Consider the following 16703-nt stretch of genomic DNA (forward strand, 5'->3'; position numbering starts at 1 on the left):
TGTGAGAACTCACAAGGCAGTATCCTCTGTCACTGAATGAGAGGAAGGAGTATTGGCTAAATACATCAAAAGAGACTCCGCTTGGCTAATGAACACGTCGCGTTACCTCAGCATTTGCTGCTGCTCTTGCTTTCCCCTGTTTCAGGCGCTGTTTCTGCAAATAATGTACGTACTCTTTCGCGTCCAGGTCTGTCCTGGAACTCCTTAAATAGTAACAAAAAATAAGGAGCAGAAGAGAGACACCGTCGTCTAGCTGGTGAAGAAAGGGTTTTTTTTCAGATATGAACGGGAAAGAGAATAGTTCTGATCCAAAACTTTTTGGTACCAGAGCGGCTTTTTCCACTGATGTCACCAGATTTCAGAAAGACCTTCCTGAGAACACAGCACTTGTGGGGGCAGTCCTAGGTGGCAAACTCTGGAGAAGCCATCACAGTTATTTTTTCCTTCCAAGTCTTTCTGAATACAGAGTCTTTCTGTTCCATATGACATTTCCTGTTCTCCAGGCTTTGCTTTAAGAGCAGTGACAATCCTGTATCTATGTAAATATTTACAGGATAGATCCTGGATCTTTTTCAAATCTCAGTTAGTAAAGCCTGTGATAGGGCAAGAGCTGTCCAGCAGAGTGACTTCTAAGAAAATGCTTCTGTTACCAATTAGAGCTGGGAGCAAAGGAATGGCAGAAAACAGCCAGAAGCAGGAACTGGGATGTCTGGTGTCCTCATTTGTGATCTTCTAACATCTGGCACACACATACATACAGTGCAAAAGCCCATAGTTTGCTATGCTTTTACATTTGTGGTGCAGCATAGCCCACTCTTAATTTCACGCATCCCCACAAAAAAGGCTTGTTCCCCAAGCCCAGAGTTCTCTGTGGGGCTAATGGATTGCAAGGACAAGTGATTTGTGGTTAAACTGATGCTTTTGAGGAAGATATGACTGATATGACTTAAGCAATATGTTCAGAGGATTTAATGATTTGCAAAGCGTGAGAAATGAAGTTTTCTTTCTTTATGATATGAATGTAAGCTGATTTGCATATAAATTAGACCTGTCAAGTGTTCTAATATCAATCAAAAAGTTGCAAATAGATCATTAATTTATGTGAATGTCACTGTTCATTTTATTTATGTTTTTTCCAAAGCAGTTTGAAAAACCCAAATGCTGAAAAATGGGATACTTGGGGTTAGGCTTGGAAGTCTGAGAGCTTTGTGCAGACAATGTGGTAATTTAGAAAAAAAATGTGTAGAAGCCAAAAAGCATGAAAATACACAGCCATGGGCCCCTCATCACTGTTAAGCTAGTCCCACCCCTTGGTTCTTGCCACTTTTTGCCAGAGACTACAGCCTTTTCCAGCCTGCTGGCACTAAAACCTCTGGTTGATCCTTGACCCTGAAAGGAGCCACATTAAACACTGCTATTTAAGGTCCTTCAGCTAGAGAAGGTCACTCCTGCAGAGCTGCACAATGAAGTGATGGCACACACAGCTCTGCTGTAAGATCAGAGGGCAATCACCTCTGGATGAGCTGCTGGGGCAGGAACTGTTCTCAGCTGTACCTTTTTCCAAGTGTCCAGAAGTGTTATTTGGGTTTACATTGTATTTCATTTTTATACTGGGTTTTGTAATGGTTTCTTCTGTACCACCCGGTTCCCTTGGAAAATGTATCATGACGTTTGTCCCTGCTCCTTCTCCCCGCCCATTCTCCCACACTGGAATGTAACCCAACTCTGTTCCACTCCCACCTTATCCCTGATTGGGTAGTGGCTTGTCCCTGCCTCTAGCCCCTTCCCCCTGGGAAAAAGCCCCGGGACAATGTGGAAATATCTCTGGCTCTTGGGACCAGGACTGGGACGGGGACTGGACTGAACTCCGGACTCTGCAGGGGCAGGACCCCAGAATAAAGCCGTGATTCCGCCCCCCGGGACAAAGAGCAGACTCTTTCCTTTTGCCATCAACAGATGCCTGCTCTCTCTAAAGCAAAAGGTTTGCAGCACCCCTGGGATTTTTGGGGACCCTGAAGGGAAAATTCCTTCTGGCGTGGTTTCTCTCTCAAGCTAGCTGAGGCAAAAATGGAGCCAGGGCTCCAGGAGAGAGAGAGACATGTCACAGAGGGAAGAAGTAACCTGTATCTTTGCATTCCTATTAGTGCTAAGCTAATATTCTTACTTGTTCGATTCATCCCATTCTTCTATTCTGCATGGCTACATGACAAGGCCAAGAACACCGTCTGCTTTCCTCCTGTGCCTGGCTGAGTCCTTCCATGACAGTCGTCACAACGGAGTAGACATTGCAACAAATAGGAAATGCTTGTTCAAACAACAAAATAAATATAATCAAGCAGTGAAGGATAACAGTAAGAAAAAATAAAGGCAAGTAAACCCAGGAAAAGTGATAATAATATTTCTAGCAGGTGCACAACAGCACACTTCAGGAAGTTTTAAGTATTGCAGATGGCCATGGAGTTTCTAATGAACCCATGCAGTAAAACCAACGCCAGTTCACCCTAGCATAAGAAAAGCCCAAAAGATGGTCCGAACTGTGCAAGTGTTTCAGCTGTGCAGCACATGAGGCTGTGGGATGTGCCCACATACTGCTTTTGTGGGGTGTGTTAGTTGAGGGAGTTACTGCAAAGGGTTGGCCCAAACTCCTGATGGGTCTGTCACTAATCTCAGTGTTCTGCCAACCTTGGGCACTCTGTGGCTGATAACCCAGAGGGAAGTGCCCAGTGCGTTATGAACTGGAGATGCAATAAAGAGAAGGTGAGGGTAGATAATAAGGGGATATGTTATACAAAAGGGAAGGCAGCACCTGCTGCAAAATCCTACAAACTGCCCAGCCGCAAGCATACATCTTAGTGTGCCACTCGGAATTCCCCTCTTCCCTCTGAGTAGTTGGGTCTGCCAACACTGGGTTGATGTGCACTGTGAAGTGCCATCAGGTTTGCTCACCCAGTGTCTCTGTGTTATGCCCCCATGGAGTAATTCTTGCTTGGAGCTTTTAAGCTAGTGTCCTCATCTCACACTGACCATCATCAGTTTGCTTCCTCTTAGCAAGGAGATGCAAAGGCATAACCAGACTGTGTTTGCCACATGCTGAATGGGGAACAGCTGGAGGTAGATGAGTATTTGGGTTGTTTGCCTGGTGCCTGGACATTTTGTTTGCTTGTTTAAGCCCTGAAAAAATATGTTTCCAGTTCCTCTGGAGGCTGGTCTGTGTTAAGCGTGGGCGTTGTTTGTATTGTGCGTAGATTTTAAAGACTGGTGTTTTATAACTTTGCAAATGAGTGTCCTGCTGTTTCAATGGCAAGACTCCATGAATAAGGCAGTCTTCTCAGAAATTTTCCTGCCACGGAGCCAGTGGGACTGGGGGAGCAGGAGCAGCCAAAACAACATGATTCTGGTGTCACAGAAGTAGATATCCCTGAGTCTGGTTCCAGTGAAACCTCTCTCTTCTTGACTGAATTTAAGTGGCAGATATTTATGAACTGTGCTTAAAAGCTACTCAGCTTCCCTCACAATCAGCTCCTCAGCTAGTTTACACCAGCATCTGTTGCGATCACAATACTGCATTTTTAACTGCTCTATTTGTATCACTTGCACATATCCTCTGGTTCCTTACTTCTGGGTGTTTGCTTTTATTCTGAGTGGCTGGACAGTCCTTTGCCTTGTCTTTTTTCACACTGTACAGTACAGCGTCTTTGCTGTGGAAAACTGAGTTAAGAATAGGCTGGTCAGAAACAGAGAGGGTGTTCTTGCCAGTTGATACTGGAGAAGTAATAGCAAGAAGAATGCAGATTTGGCCAAGGCACTTGCAAGGAGTGCCATGGGTCTAGCCATGAGTGTTGTGTACAGCAATTCTGCAGCTTCAGGCTGTGGCATCTTCTCTAATCAAAGCAAAATATCAGTGTGACACAGACATGGGACCAGAGTCAGGGTTTCACCCCTTGCTTCATAAAATTCATCCCTTTAACACCTTGCATTTGTTTGGAAATCTCTTTATTAAGTACTGACCAGAACAAAGCCTGTTTGATTTGGCAAGTGCAGACCTGGGGGAGGGGGTCAAGGGAAAAAAAAAGAACAACAACATTGCAGCCGATTCATCCCTCCTTGTTTGTTCCACTAGAAACAGATTTGGCAGAGTGCATCAGGAATGAACTAATCAGCAGGGAATTAATTGGCATGTTAGTTAAAAGGCAGGAAGAATGTGGTGAACAAATTCATGACTGGTTGGCTGGAGGGTTCAAGCAGCCAGAGAGAAGCACTGCATAGTGGAAACTGTGACTAGTACAAGAAGTCATACAGCTGTGCCAGAGAGCCAGCAGTTGAGAGCTGCCCAAAAAAACCAGGGGCAAAGATAACACGGGTGTCCTTGGAGACAGAGCTGTTTTTGAAAAGGACTCCATCGCCCAGGCTTTCCTTCCCATAAGGCTCCCACGTGTGGGGAGAGATGGCTAGTTTGCAGGAGTAGGAGGGAGGGGTAAGAGAGGTACAGCTGGAGGAGGCTCCACGGAAAGACTGTGGAAATGTGGAAAGCAGGGAAATGAAGAGGGACACGTCACTCGTTGCAAGCTGAAATGCAGAGGAGGTGGTAAGGGGAAGAACAGAGCAGGGAGGCAGAGATTTGGAAGCTTCATCAGAGAAGAACTGACCTCAAGAGCAAAGGTAATGCTTGTATACAATTCTCTGACTTCTTTCTCAGAATGTTTTGTTTCTTCCTCTGGAGGAAACAAATCCATACACCTCAGAAAGAGGTTGTTCTGTTGAGGGACTCTAAAGGCGCCTATGGGAAGAGCCAGGAGAGGAAGGAATATGCGCAGACTGGCATGGACATGGAGGTCGGAGGATTACTGCCTATAGTTTCTACAGAGAACAGGTGTGTGCAGAGTGAGAGAAGTAGGGAGAAAGAAAGAGAAAGAAAATCCTTAGAGTCAGGCAGACTGTCAGACAGGCAGACATGGAGAGTGCAAGATCTGTGAGTACCTTTCTAAGGAGAGAGAGGAAACTTCCTAAAAGGAAGGACCAAGCACTAAATGAGAACTGAAGATAAGACATATCCTGAAAAAGCAGGCACACCTGAAGAAGAGGAAGAAGGTGAATATTACCTCCTCAAAACCAACGGTACTTTAGAGATGTATTGCAGCAGATGTGTGCTTTGTACCTGGATGGCTTTTTCTTCTTTTCTTCTTTATCCCACTATGACTGCCTGCTGGCAAAAGCATCACCCTGTCTGTCATAAGGGCTATCAATCAGATTTCCTTGTTTGACAGGATGGTCAGGCTGTTTCAGGGATTCAGATGTTCTTCACTTTCACACAATATCCAGGTAGAAAATGATCACTGTAACTCTAAGTTATGTGAAAAAGCACTATTTAACTCAAATTTGCAGCCAAACTTGAAAAATTCAGGAGGATATTGTTACTTCTCTGTATTGTTATTCCAACCTCAAACCATGTGTGTATGTCTACCAACATATAGCATTATATCCACACATGTAAAGTGAACAATATTCCATTACAATGGATTTATAACAAAGACTTTTGAAACAGTTGATATTCTAGCTATACCACTGTGGCTGGTTAATATTGTAGGATCCAATTTTTAAAATTGTTTTTGGCTTTTTTCATTATCTTTCCACCATTACATAATTCTTCAAGCATATGCTAATGTTGGGGGGGGGGGGGGGTGTTATTATTGTTGGTGGGTTTTTTTGTTGTTTTTTGTTTTGTTTTGTTTTGTTTTGTTTTGTTTTGTTTTGTTTTGTTTTGTTTGGAGAACTACAAATGCCATCGGCTTTGCAAGTAGAGCTTGCAAATAAATACTTTGATTGTTTTGATTGTTTTGGACTCACAGGCTTGGCAGCTTTCTCCTCTAAAAGCTCAGAGACCTTTCAAGATCCCAGGCTGGCAGTCTCACAAGAACTGGCATTAGAAATTGTATGCAGCTACGGTATGCGTTTTTTGTATGTTGTTGTTGCTGTTGGTTTTTTTTAAGAAACTGATCCGTTTATAAAACTTAAACCTTCTTGAACCTAATTCATAAACCAGAACCTTTTAGTTGGGTGTGTGTAAGTAATATAACCTTAAAATATTGCAATGAAAATAAGAGATAGAAGGAAAAAAAGATAGAGAGGAATTCCAACAGTCTGCAAAAATAGCTTTATTACCTATTAAGATCCTTTACCAAATAGAGAATCTTAAACATACTTTCATGTTTAAATACCCGTTATCATTGGAGTAAGAGCTACAGTTTACATTATTTGTGATTTACCTGAGATCAAACTCCCTGATTCACTGCTGGGAGTTACTTCTTCCTTTTTTACTTACAGATTTTTTTTTCCCCATAAATTGCTAGGAAACTAACTACTGGGTACTTACGGGTACTTCAGCAAAACAAAAGAAGTGGCCAAAGTCGGGAGAGGAGGGTAGCATCCGGCTACACGTCTTTTGTCTCTGGGAGTTTCTCTCCGAGGGGGGGAGATACCGCGAGTCGTGGGGGCAGGAGAAAGGACGGGGCTGGGGGCAGCTGGGTTCTCGCTCTCGGCATCGGGTCAAGCTGTTGCTTACTGCGGGGAGAATTCACTGTCATCGCTAGAGTCCAGTCCTAGGGAGACCTACCACCATCAGCCCGTGCGTCCGGGAACCCTGAGCTCGCCTTTTCCTGCCCTGCTGGAGCTGGGCCGCCGCTGCTTCGGCAGCGCTCTGGGTCTTTCTGCGCTGTATTCCCGCACCCCCTGTCCTGCCGGGACATCCCGCAGTTCCAGCTGCCACCGCGGAGCTTCTGCTACATCTCATCCACCCTTCCAGCTCATTCCTGCCCTTCCAGCTTGGTGCTCCTCAGAGTCCTGCAGGGGCACCGGGATCAGACAGCCCCAGGGTTTTGTGAAGCAAAGCCTCTCCTCCATCCCTTCCCATCTCAGCCAAGAAGGCTGTCCTAAATCTGTTTTGTTAATGCCATAGTTATTGTTTGTTTGCCTTGTTATACGTACCAGTAAAGAACTGTTATTCCTATTCTCATATCTTTGCCTGAGAGCCCCTTAATTTCAAATCTATAATAATTCAGAGGGAGGGGGTTTGCATTCTCCATTCCAAGGGAGGCTCCTGCCCTCTCTAGCAGACACCTGTCTTTCAAACTAAGACATTCACTTAGAAGTATATTTTATTTCCCTGCAAACAACTCAGAATCACTCTGCATCTTCAGTCTGAAAGTAGCTCAAAAGGAACTTGAAAAAGTTATGAGAGGAGAACAGACCTGAAATGAAAAGCATAATTCACTCGCATTTTAATGTTCAAATGCAGAAAAAAATCCTTAATTTTAGGTATCACTGCAGGGATTGATTAATCAACAATATCTTCTCAAAGCAAGCATGGGCTTGAGCTAACACTGGGATGCTGATGCACTCAGGAGAGGGCATGTGTTTAGAGCAGCCAGAAGCACAGAAAAGTTTCAAGCCTCTTGATGCACAAGGATAGGCAAGCTCTGCTTCATAAAGCAACAACTTGCATGTCTGCAATAGGATGTGTGCTCTCCTCACGCTTCAGGAGAGAGAGGGCTCTCTGAAATGAAGCTGTGTTTGGTACTAGAAGCAGGTAACCTGGGCAAATCTCCCATATCCTGGCAGGCAGCACAACCCACAAGCAGAGATGCGCTTCAGTCATCACACTCAACTCCAGTTGTCAAAGTGAGGCAGATACTAAGGAAGCCTCAGGGCTCTGTTGCGATTACCCACTACATCGTGAGGAAGGGTGAGCACTGGAAATGGAGCAACAAGAAGCCAAAGGGGTTAATAGCAGAGGGACAGCGATGGGAGTTCAAATACTGGCAGTACTCCTTTGCTTGCGGCAGGGATTCTGGCTTGGATGGCACAACTGCTGATCCAAGCGGGGCTTTGGTCAGGGATATTAAGCTAGCTGAGCTCTTTTATCATGCTGAAGTGAGCAATCAAAAGGTTAAAAGATGAAAAAAATATTGTGGAATAATGAGACAAATATGTTGGTCTTCTGCCTGCAGATGTGAATCACTGAGCCTACCCTGCTCCAAGGGCAAAATGTGACATAATTTTCTGACAGCAATTCATATTATTGTAATTAATAGTAACAATGACAAAGCTAATATGTCGATATTGTTATTCTCTGCATTTAGGAAAGAGTTTCCATCCAAGGATGTGAGAAAGTTCTCCCTGCTTGTCCATCCATGTTCTAACCTGTGCTTTCCAGTGCAACGCTGCAAAAGAGCAGAAGACATATTTGAATTGGCTGGGGATCTGGTTCCTGTTACAGATGACCCCACAGACTTTTTCAGCTAGGAACCTTATTAGAGAATATCCATTTGCTGTCTACAGTTCCACCTAAGAGAGGGAAGATTACTCATTTTTTGTGCCTGAGGTATGAGAATTTACTTCAAAGATTATTATTAGCCTGATGTTTACTGTGATAATAAATTACAGTAGACCCTCAGGAATGCAGAGAGCAAAGCTATGAAGAAACTGGTCTGTCAGGGGCCCTGCAAATAGAATACGTCAGTATTATGATTCATTTGGATACCTGATGTTTAAAAAAGCTGGAGCTCAAGTAGGGTGGATTTCCACTATAAGATGTAGGTGGAATTCATTACCACCCTATTTTTAACAAATAGAGATAATTGAAGTATCCCAGCTGTGGGGTATTGAAACAAGTGGGAGGTGGAAAGGATAAAGAATGGACAGTCTCTTCAGGAAGTTTTCCAATTAGCTTGGAAGCCCACTGTCTCCTTGATGATGGCAGTACTTTAAATAATTTGCAATTAGACACATAGGTGTCTGGTAAGTCCTTTCCCATCAGGGAAGATTAAAAAGGCACGTGGCAGAGCATAGTCATTCAAAGAAAGAGAGGAAAAAAAAAAAAAAAGCTGTAAAGGCTGGCATATTTATCTGGAAAAGCTGTGAGGTAGAGGAGATATGGTGTCAATGCAAATAGTTTCAAGAAGGTCCATGAAGACCTTTTCATTATGAGCCTTGGTGATGTCATCAGACCTTCTTAAAGATGTCTATTTTGGCAGTTCTGAGTTAGCGGGAAGAAAAGGTGTATGCCTGTGTGAGATAGGAAGAAGGTAATTTATTTTTCCTTTAAATGAATACTCCAATTAGGTGAAGAATACTAAATACAAATTACATCCTGACAGATGGAAAGTAATGTTTTTAAAGTATCATGACATTTTCCATTAGCATGGCTATATTCATACTGATACTTTAAATAGTGGAAAAATAAATGCAGTTGCAATTAAAATGTACTAGTGATCAAATGTAAGAAAGGCACGAAGTGAAAGGAATTATTTATTTACTGCTTTATCTGCTACAGCTTCTGGTAGGTTTTGAGGTGACTGAATTCTTCCCAGATGATCAGGAGATGAAGATTATATTATATTAAAAGAGAAATTTAATGTCCTCATATTTTGCAGTGAGATCTTAGGCTTTTGATGCATGTACCTGAACATGAGAATAATTCAGATTTTCTGGATGTGCCTGCTTCTCACATGAGCCCCTCCATCACTGTGACTACAGATGACTGAAATCATCACTAAACTCCATGAACTTGGCGATGCATTTTTTCTGTTTGCTATGTGCAATATGTGCATAATGGATATTTCCAGCCAATTTCTAGCAGAACAGCTGTTCATAACTTTTTTTTTTTTTTTTTTTTTTTTTTAATTAAAATGCCAGATTCAACACTGAGGGACCAATTTTATTAGGAGAGAATAACAAATCAGCATGAGTAAGCTGTGGAGAGACTGATCTATCCTCTTATGTTTAGAGATAGTACTTGCCCAGGAGGGCATGTAGGTTAGGCTTGACTTCCTTGGCTTGGGAATGATGGCAAACTTGAAAGAAAACAAGGAGTTAGGTAAGTGTTCACATCAGTTCGTATACATACCCTGTTGACTCTGCAGCTTTGCTCAGGAGGAACTGACCCCATGACACCAGGGCAAGGTGGAGATAGTATTTGGCGGGTGAGGTTACCTTTGAGGCTCCATCACTGGGCAGCATCTAAGATATTGCCACTGGTTAGTGGATCAGATCAAAAAGAACTTTTTTTTTTTTTTTTTTTTTTTTTTTTTTTTTTTTTTTTTTTTTTTAAATTCTGGCCACTATGAGACACTTGATAAATTGTTTAATGGTTGTTTACCTTGTTTCTCCCAAATATAAAGTAGGGGTGCAGTGATTTTCACATTTTGTAGTACCTCCTCCTGACACTGCTGGAACAATTGTAGCTATAAGGTGCTATCCCAACACAACTACATAGGAAGCAAAGCTACTTCCCCAGTTGCTGCTCGTTGATGAAGCATCTCAGTACCACTCTGCTGCTTGAAAAGGAAGTAAAGTTGGTACTTGTGAAAAAGTCACCGTGCTTCTGTAAAAGCATATTCTGAACAACTCGAACAACATTTTAAACAAAAACATCACCAAAGAGAAATTTGGTGTTGTGGTGACAGATGGGAAGTGGAGAAAGAGAAGAAAAAAGAACTAAAGCATTTAGCAAGACTTCTTGTCTCCACAGAGACAGGGGGAAGTCAAGATCCTACAACAGCCATCATGGTGACTCTTCCTCTTTTTCTCCTCTTCATCCTTTTGCCCTGCCATAAATCTCAGGAGGACTTTCTGGACCAGCATCAGAAATGGAACTACAGAGAAGGCGGTAGGAGGTCACAGTGGTGGTTCAGCATGGGAGACATGCAGTAACTCAGAAATGCAGATTCACTTATTTTGTCCTTGGAGTGAGATAGACCGTGCTCATACATGACTGCTCTTTCTTGATTCCTGGGTAGCTGCTGACACTTCTGGAGAAAAACACAGTTTTACAAATAATCGGCTGGGGTATCCAGTGACAGAAGAAAACCTGGGCACGCGGAGGCAGGGAATTACACTGTGAGGGAGAGTTAACTGCTTTTTAATTTAGATCCTCCATGTGTTTAATACTTGGTATTTCATTGCAACTGAGTTGTGGTGGGGAATGGAATCAAACTTGGAGCATTGGCTCATATTTTCTGGTGCTGACACATTTGTTTTCCTCTCTTCCATGGACATCCTGCTAATCTAGCTGACAAGGTCAGCATAGAAGGTGTTTACAGCATTACTCAAACCCTTGAGAAATGGGGAAATGACATCTTCTGGCAAATGAAGCACACCCTGCTGAACAACCCAAATGCTCTCCTGCCTGAGTTCTCCAGGTAATTCCTCTCATCTGGAGGTGGGATTCAGTCCTCTCCTGGGTGTCCTTCCTTGAGTAGGATTCATCTTCTTAAAGATAAATTTTCATACTTCTCAGCTGGGTGGAAATGAAACACACTGTCTAAGTACCTGTTGTGCTACCAGCTTGGATTAGTAAACAATACTCTACTAACTATTTATTGTGAAACACTCTCAACTGCCATCACTGTATTACGAGAATCTTCCTAAAGAAAATGCCCTTGGCAGTTCACACTTTTGAGAACAGCCTGGAAAAAAAGGAATTGTTCTACAAATTCACACATGGGCTTGGCCACAGGTCAGAGAAAATAAGCTAGTTTGGTCTGTAATGTTTATTATTATTATTATTATTATTATTATTATTATTATTATTATTATTATTATTATTATTATTATTATTTCAGTTTCTAACACCTAGATCTGAGAAAGATATTCACTAGTTCATGTCATTATATTCCCCCTTTGCATTGCAGGAGATATTAACTGTTGAACAAACTCACAAAGATTACTCCAATCTCATATTCCCAGAAAGAGAGTAGGCAAGGCAGAGAAAGAAAGAGAGGAAAAGGGAATACTGGGAATTACTAGAAACCTAATATCACTTAAATCTGAATTGTTTATAAAGCAAGTAAAGTGGCTGTCTTACATAACTAATAGTTCTCTTTAGGAACAAGAAAAAACATGTTTGCAAATATTACACATTGAACCAGTTGAAGAGGAAAGACTATAGGAATAAAAAAGGCATTGGGCCAGGTGGTCACATGGTATCTGTGCAAATCAGGGCTTCAGAAGGATACTTCATAGATTATACATTGGACTTCTGCATCAAGTGGATTTCTCCCTTGCTGCATGGTGGCTGTTGTTACTAGCACAGAATTCATCACAACTTTCACACCGACAGATTATCAGGGGTGATATTAAGCCTTGTATTTGGAATGTTCTAACTTTAGTACAGGAAGATGTGATGAGACTATCCAGCCATATATCCTGTAATGGGCTTTGAATTATGAGCTTGCTGGCAAGGATACAGACTGGTTCATTAGAAATGTTGAGGACTAACAGTACTGCATGGGAATCACTGGCCTAGCCTCCATGTGTACTCCCAGTTAATTATTACTAATTAAAATAAGGTGGTGGAAAGACCATGTTGCTCATGCTGGTCCTGAAGCTTGTGCTTTCCAGGGTTCAGATGGGCCCCTCACATGAACTGCCATCACTGAAAAGCAGGGTAGCTTTGAAGAATCTTTTAATGGTTGCTTGCAACTCTTTCATCGTCAAGGGCCCTTACCCAGGAAGAAACAAAGGTCGTGGTAAATTACTTTGGTAAAGTAACAAAGGTCATGGTAAATTAATTGCTCAGAAACACTCCCTAAACTGAGTTACTCCTCTATATTACTCTCTTTGTAGTCTCCATCCTGTCTCTACAGCTGTGGACAACCTTGTGAGGGAAGTCCAGTCAATAAGGAAAAGGCTGGAAGAACTGAATGAACGTCTCAATGTCATCAGCAAAACTGTCCTTCCTCTTCGACTAAATGCTCTGCAGAGCCAGCGGCGTGGAAATACTCAGCTGCGGAGACTCCTGACACATAGGAGAAGGTTATATGCTCGCAGGAGACCTCAGAGCACTTAATTCTCTACCAGAGAAAAGGGAAAATCTTTACTGTTTTTTCATCTGATTAAGCCTTTCTCAATGGGATATTGCTGGAGAGAAAAAAGTAAAGCACACACATAAGTCAGCTTTGCTAAGGAGATCAGAACAAGTGCATTTTGTTGCTGCCTTCCAAACTTACCTAGGTCAGTAGGTGAAACCTTACCCTATTCTTTAATGATGGCTGTTTTGCATTCCAAGCAAAAAAAAAGTTGATAAGCTCAGTCTACTTGAGCATGAATATCTTTAGTCTATACAAGCATTCTTTCTGCTTAACAGAGGAAGAGCTTTCTATAAAGATCAGGTGAATTTCTCTCTCTGCCCTATTTTTAAAGCACTCCATCTGAAACAGCTGGGAAATTTGAACTTCAAAAGTGCTGAACAACTGATGCATGCAGAAAGATGGATTAGTGCTTGGCACTTCCAGCTGGACAGGGAGAGGGAGAGGAAGTCATGTTTCAAAATATAGCCTTAACCTATTGTCCATGTTCATATGTTCAGAGTGTGGGTAGGGCTGGATAACCTTGGTCTGTACATCATGCTTCAACACTGAAGATATATCAGTTTCTAGGGACCAAATTTGAATGAACATCCACCTTCTGCGCCTTCTAGCTACCTGGAACTGTGCATTCAGAATGGTGTTACTCAGTAGATATGTTCAGAATTTCCAGCACTCTGAAACACATTATTGAACGGATTTTTGCCAAGACCCATGGAAACCAGGGGATTTTTTTCCCAAACTATTTAGATACCTAACAGCAAAGAGAGGTGTCTGGAAGGACTTTCTAAAATAGCTTAAGACTCTTCAGTCCCCCAAATCACAGATAATAATTCTACTGGTGTCTAGTTCACAGAGTTCATATTTTCTCCACATGCCAGCACTGACCTCCAGACATTTCCCAACATTCTTTAGCACAATTAATATCTGTAGAAAATTAACAACCACACTCTCCAAAGACTTTGGTCCCTCAGGGATTACCCAGAATACCCTGCCTTCAGCTTGTCTTTGCCTGTGTCTTCCTGACAATAAAGCTGGTGATAAAAAAGAGTGCATGAATCAAATTATGCACCGAATGGAGGACAGAGTGGGCTTGCCCCTCAGGTGTCTAAAGATAAATCCAATACAGAGATTTCCATTTAGCATTGCAGTCAACTGTGTATATGAAATGTGTTGAAACATAAGAAGGAGAGCCAGAGAGGAAAAGAAACAGGTAGTCATTAAGGTCTGGATGAAGCAATTTATGAGAACACAAATAAAGAATGGATTATGTCTAAATGATTGTGGGAGTATCTGGCATGACAGTTGTTTTGAAAACACTCTCCAGGATGCAGACTAGTTATTTAAGGATTCCCAAAGCTTGAGTTTATGGAAAGAAATTCGGTGAGAGTACAATAACCTCCAAAAGGAAAGGGTGGAAAAAATAGTTTCATAAGAAATCTTTCAGAATGGACCAGAAGAATTAGCACAGTAAGAATTTTAGCTGCAACCTGGGAGTTGAGTGGAGGAGGTATGAGCAATGTATGAGACAATCTGATAAATATTTCCTGGAGGTAAATTCTCTGACTTCAGGTTTTCAGAAAATAACAAAACTCTAACTTGGCTCTCTTTGGCTTTTGCTTGGGAATTCAAAACACTGCTTAGCTAGAGAAGGGAAAAATCAAGACTGTGAAAAGGCTGATAAAAGGATATGATTGTGCCTTTGTTGAAGTTGTCATCATAATTTCTCAGAAAATGTTGATCCCGGAATATATTTACATAAATTACAAGGAATAACAGGAGAGAAAGGCCCCTAACTTCTTGTTATTCTGCATTCAGAATTTCTAGGCTATGCTGTACCAACAGCTGCATCCTTGCACAGACTGCTGTTTCCTCCAAGGGATGCTTTTCTTGGGGCTGTAGGGACTGCTGGTTATTTTGGTCCATCTGGAGGAAGAGTACAACATAAATGTTAGCTTTCATGGTCGTATTCTAGACACAAGCATTTCATCCGGCAACCTGAAGTTGTATACATTGAGGATTACTTGAAACGGAAAGATGACGCTTCCCTCAAATTACAGAGGCTGGTAGTGGGAGGCTAGACCTGATCATTGTATACTTTTACTTTATACCTAGATGTCCAACAGCTTCCGCCAGAGACAGAGGACAGGGCCAGATGGACCCTCAGTCCAACTCAGTCCACCTATTCCTACACCGATATGTGCAAATTTGTATTCTTGGCAAAACCTCCTCAGCACAACGGAGAAAGTCATCATTTGCTTTAAAAGAGAGTAAGATGCAGCATGCAAGGTATAATTCTGCAATTTCTTGCATAATGGTGAATAAACCAAATAATATAAATGGTTAATGAATTCCTAGTCTGTGACCTTGTCACCAGTGATAGCAGCCCCTGTCATAGACTCTGTGAAAGCCCATGCCAAGCTCCAGCCCAGCTGCCTGACCTGAACACGGCCTGTTTGCTCAGATGATAACAGCTCCTTTAACCTCTCTGCCTTTGCATGACCCTCCCTCTAGATGGAAAAGTTTTAGTGTCCTATTTCTTTTATAATTTTATTTTTTGCCCTTTAAGAGTGTAGAAACGTTATGCGCCAGCCTACTTCGTCACTATTCACCTTCTATTTGAGGAGGCAGCAGTCCAGCTGAGCAACTTGAGATGCCTCTATCCCATCTGCCTGGACAAGCTGGGCTGACCCATGGGACTGATTCCCAGGCACTGGTATTTGATTTCTGCTTCTGCTAACCTCCTCTTAAAAGATCCTGGGTAAGGCACTTTCTCTAACTGGCACTTGTCCTTTGACATGGCTTATACAACAAAAAAAACACTTGTCACAAGGTGTCTAAGTCTTCTATGCATATAAATGTATTCAGCTACAGAAGCCATCTTAGCTTTCTGTTGCATTCATTTATGTGCATTTCTGGTAAAGGATCTGGATGGAACTTTTAAACACAGGTTTAAAACACCAGTTGGGTGGTCAGTGAAGGGAGATCAAGTATCATTAGGAACTTCTAAAATTCACCCCTCACATAAAGCTTATAATATCCAGTGACAGAGACCATTTCCGTAAAAACAACTATGTTCCCCTTTAGTAGTTTATTTAAAACAAAACAAAAATAAAAAAGAACACCCCTCCCCCCCCCAAAAAAAAAAAAAAAAAAAAAAAAGCCACCTACAAAAGACCGATAAAACAAGAGGTTATGGTTTTGCAATTCTAAGAGCACGGTGTCCTTCCATGCTATGCGTGACTGGCACGCTTTGCCAGTACTTCCCTTTTCTTGTATTTCATTCCTTTCATATCCCCTCTCACGCTTCCTGTCTCCCAGAGATGAATACCATCTGTTGCCCGCACTTCATGATTCCTCACACTTCCCGGCGCCCTCCACACCTCACCCTCCGGGGCGGCCGCTCCGGGCCCCGCGCTGCCGCCGCTCCCGGCGGCCCCTCACGGCCCCGGCCCCGCACGGCCCCGGCCGCCCCGCACGGCCCGGCCCCGCACGGCCCCGCACGGCCCCGGCCCCGCACGGCCCCGCACGGCCCCGGCCGCCCCGCACGGCCCCGGCCCCGCACGGCCCCGGCCCCGCACGGCCCCGCACGGCCCCCGGCCGCCCCGCACGGCCCCGGCCCCGCACGGCCCCGGCCCCGCACGGCCCCGGCCCCGCACTGGCCCCGGCCCCGCACGGCCCCGGCCCCGCACGGCCCCGGCCCCGCACGGCCCCGGCCCCGCACGGCCCCGGCCCCGCACGGCCCCGGCCCCGCGGCGCAGGCGGCCTCAGGTGCGCCCTGGGGGCGATGGCCGCGCTGCGGGCGGGGCGGCTCCGGCCCTCCCACTCCGCCGAGCGGGGCCG

At 43.5% G+C, this 16703-nt stretch overlaps 1 long non-coding RNA gene across 1 annotated transcript; it reads left to right on the top strand.

Annotated features, from left to right (window-relative positions):
* The first annotated feature begins 4393 nt into the window (after nt 1-4393).
* On the top strand, nt 4394-15195 carry LOC120752407 (uncharacterized). Its single transcript, XR_005700697.2, has 6 exons — nt 4394-4659; nt 5847-5942; nt 8136-8377; nt 10526-10663; nt 11066-11195; nt 12622-15195. It is a non-coding gene; the product is annotated as an uncharacterized LOC120752407 (long non-coding RNA).
* The last annotated feature ends 1508 nt before the right edge of the window (nt 15196-16703 follow it).

This window comes from Hirundo rustica, chromosome 4, assembly GCF_015227805.2.
Source record: "Hirundo rustica isolate bHirRus1 chromosome 4, bHirRus1.pri.v3, whole genome shotgun sequence".
NCBI classification, from domain to species: Eukaryota; Metazoa; Chordata; class Aves; order Passeriformes; family Hirundinidae; genus Hirundo; species Hirundo rustica.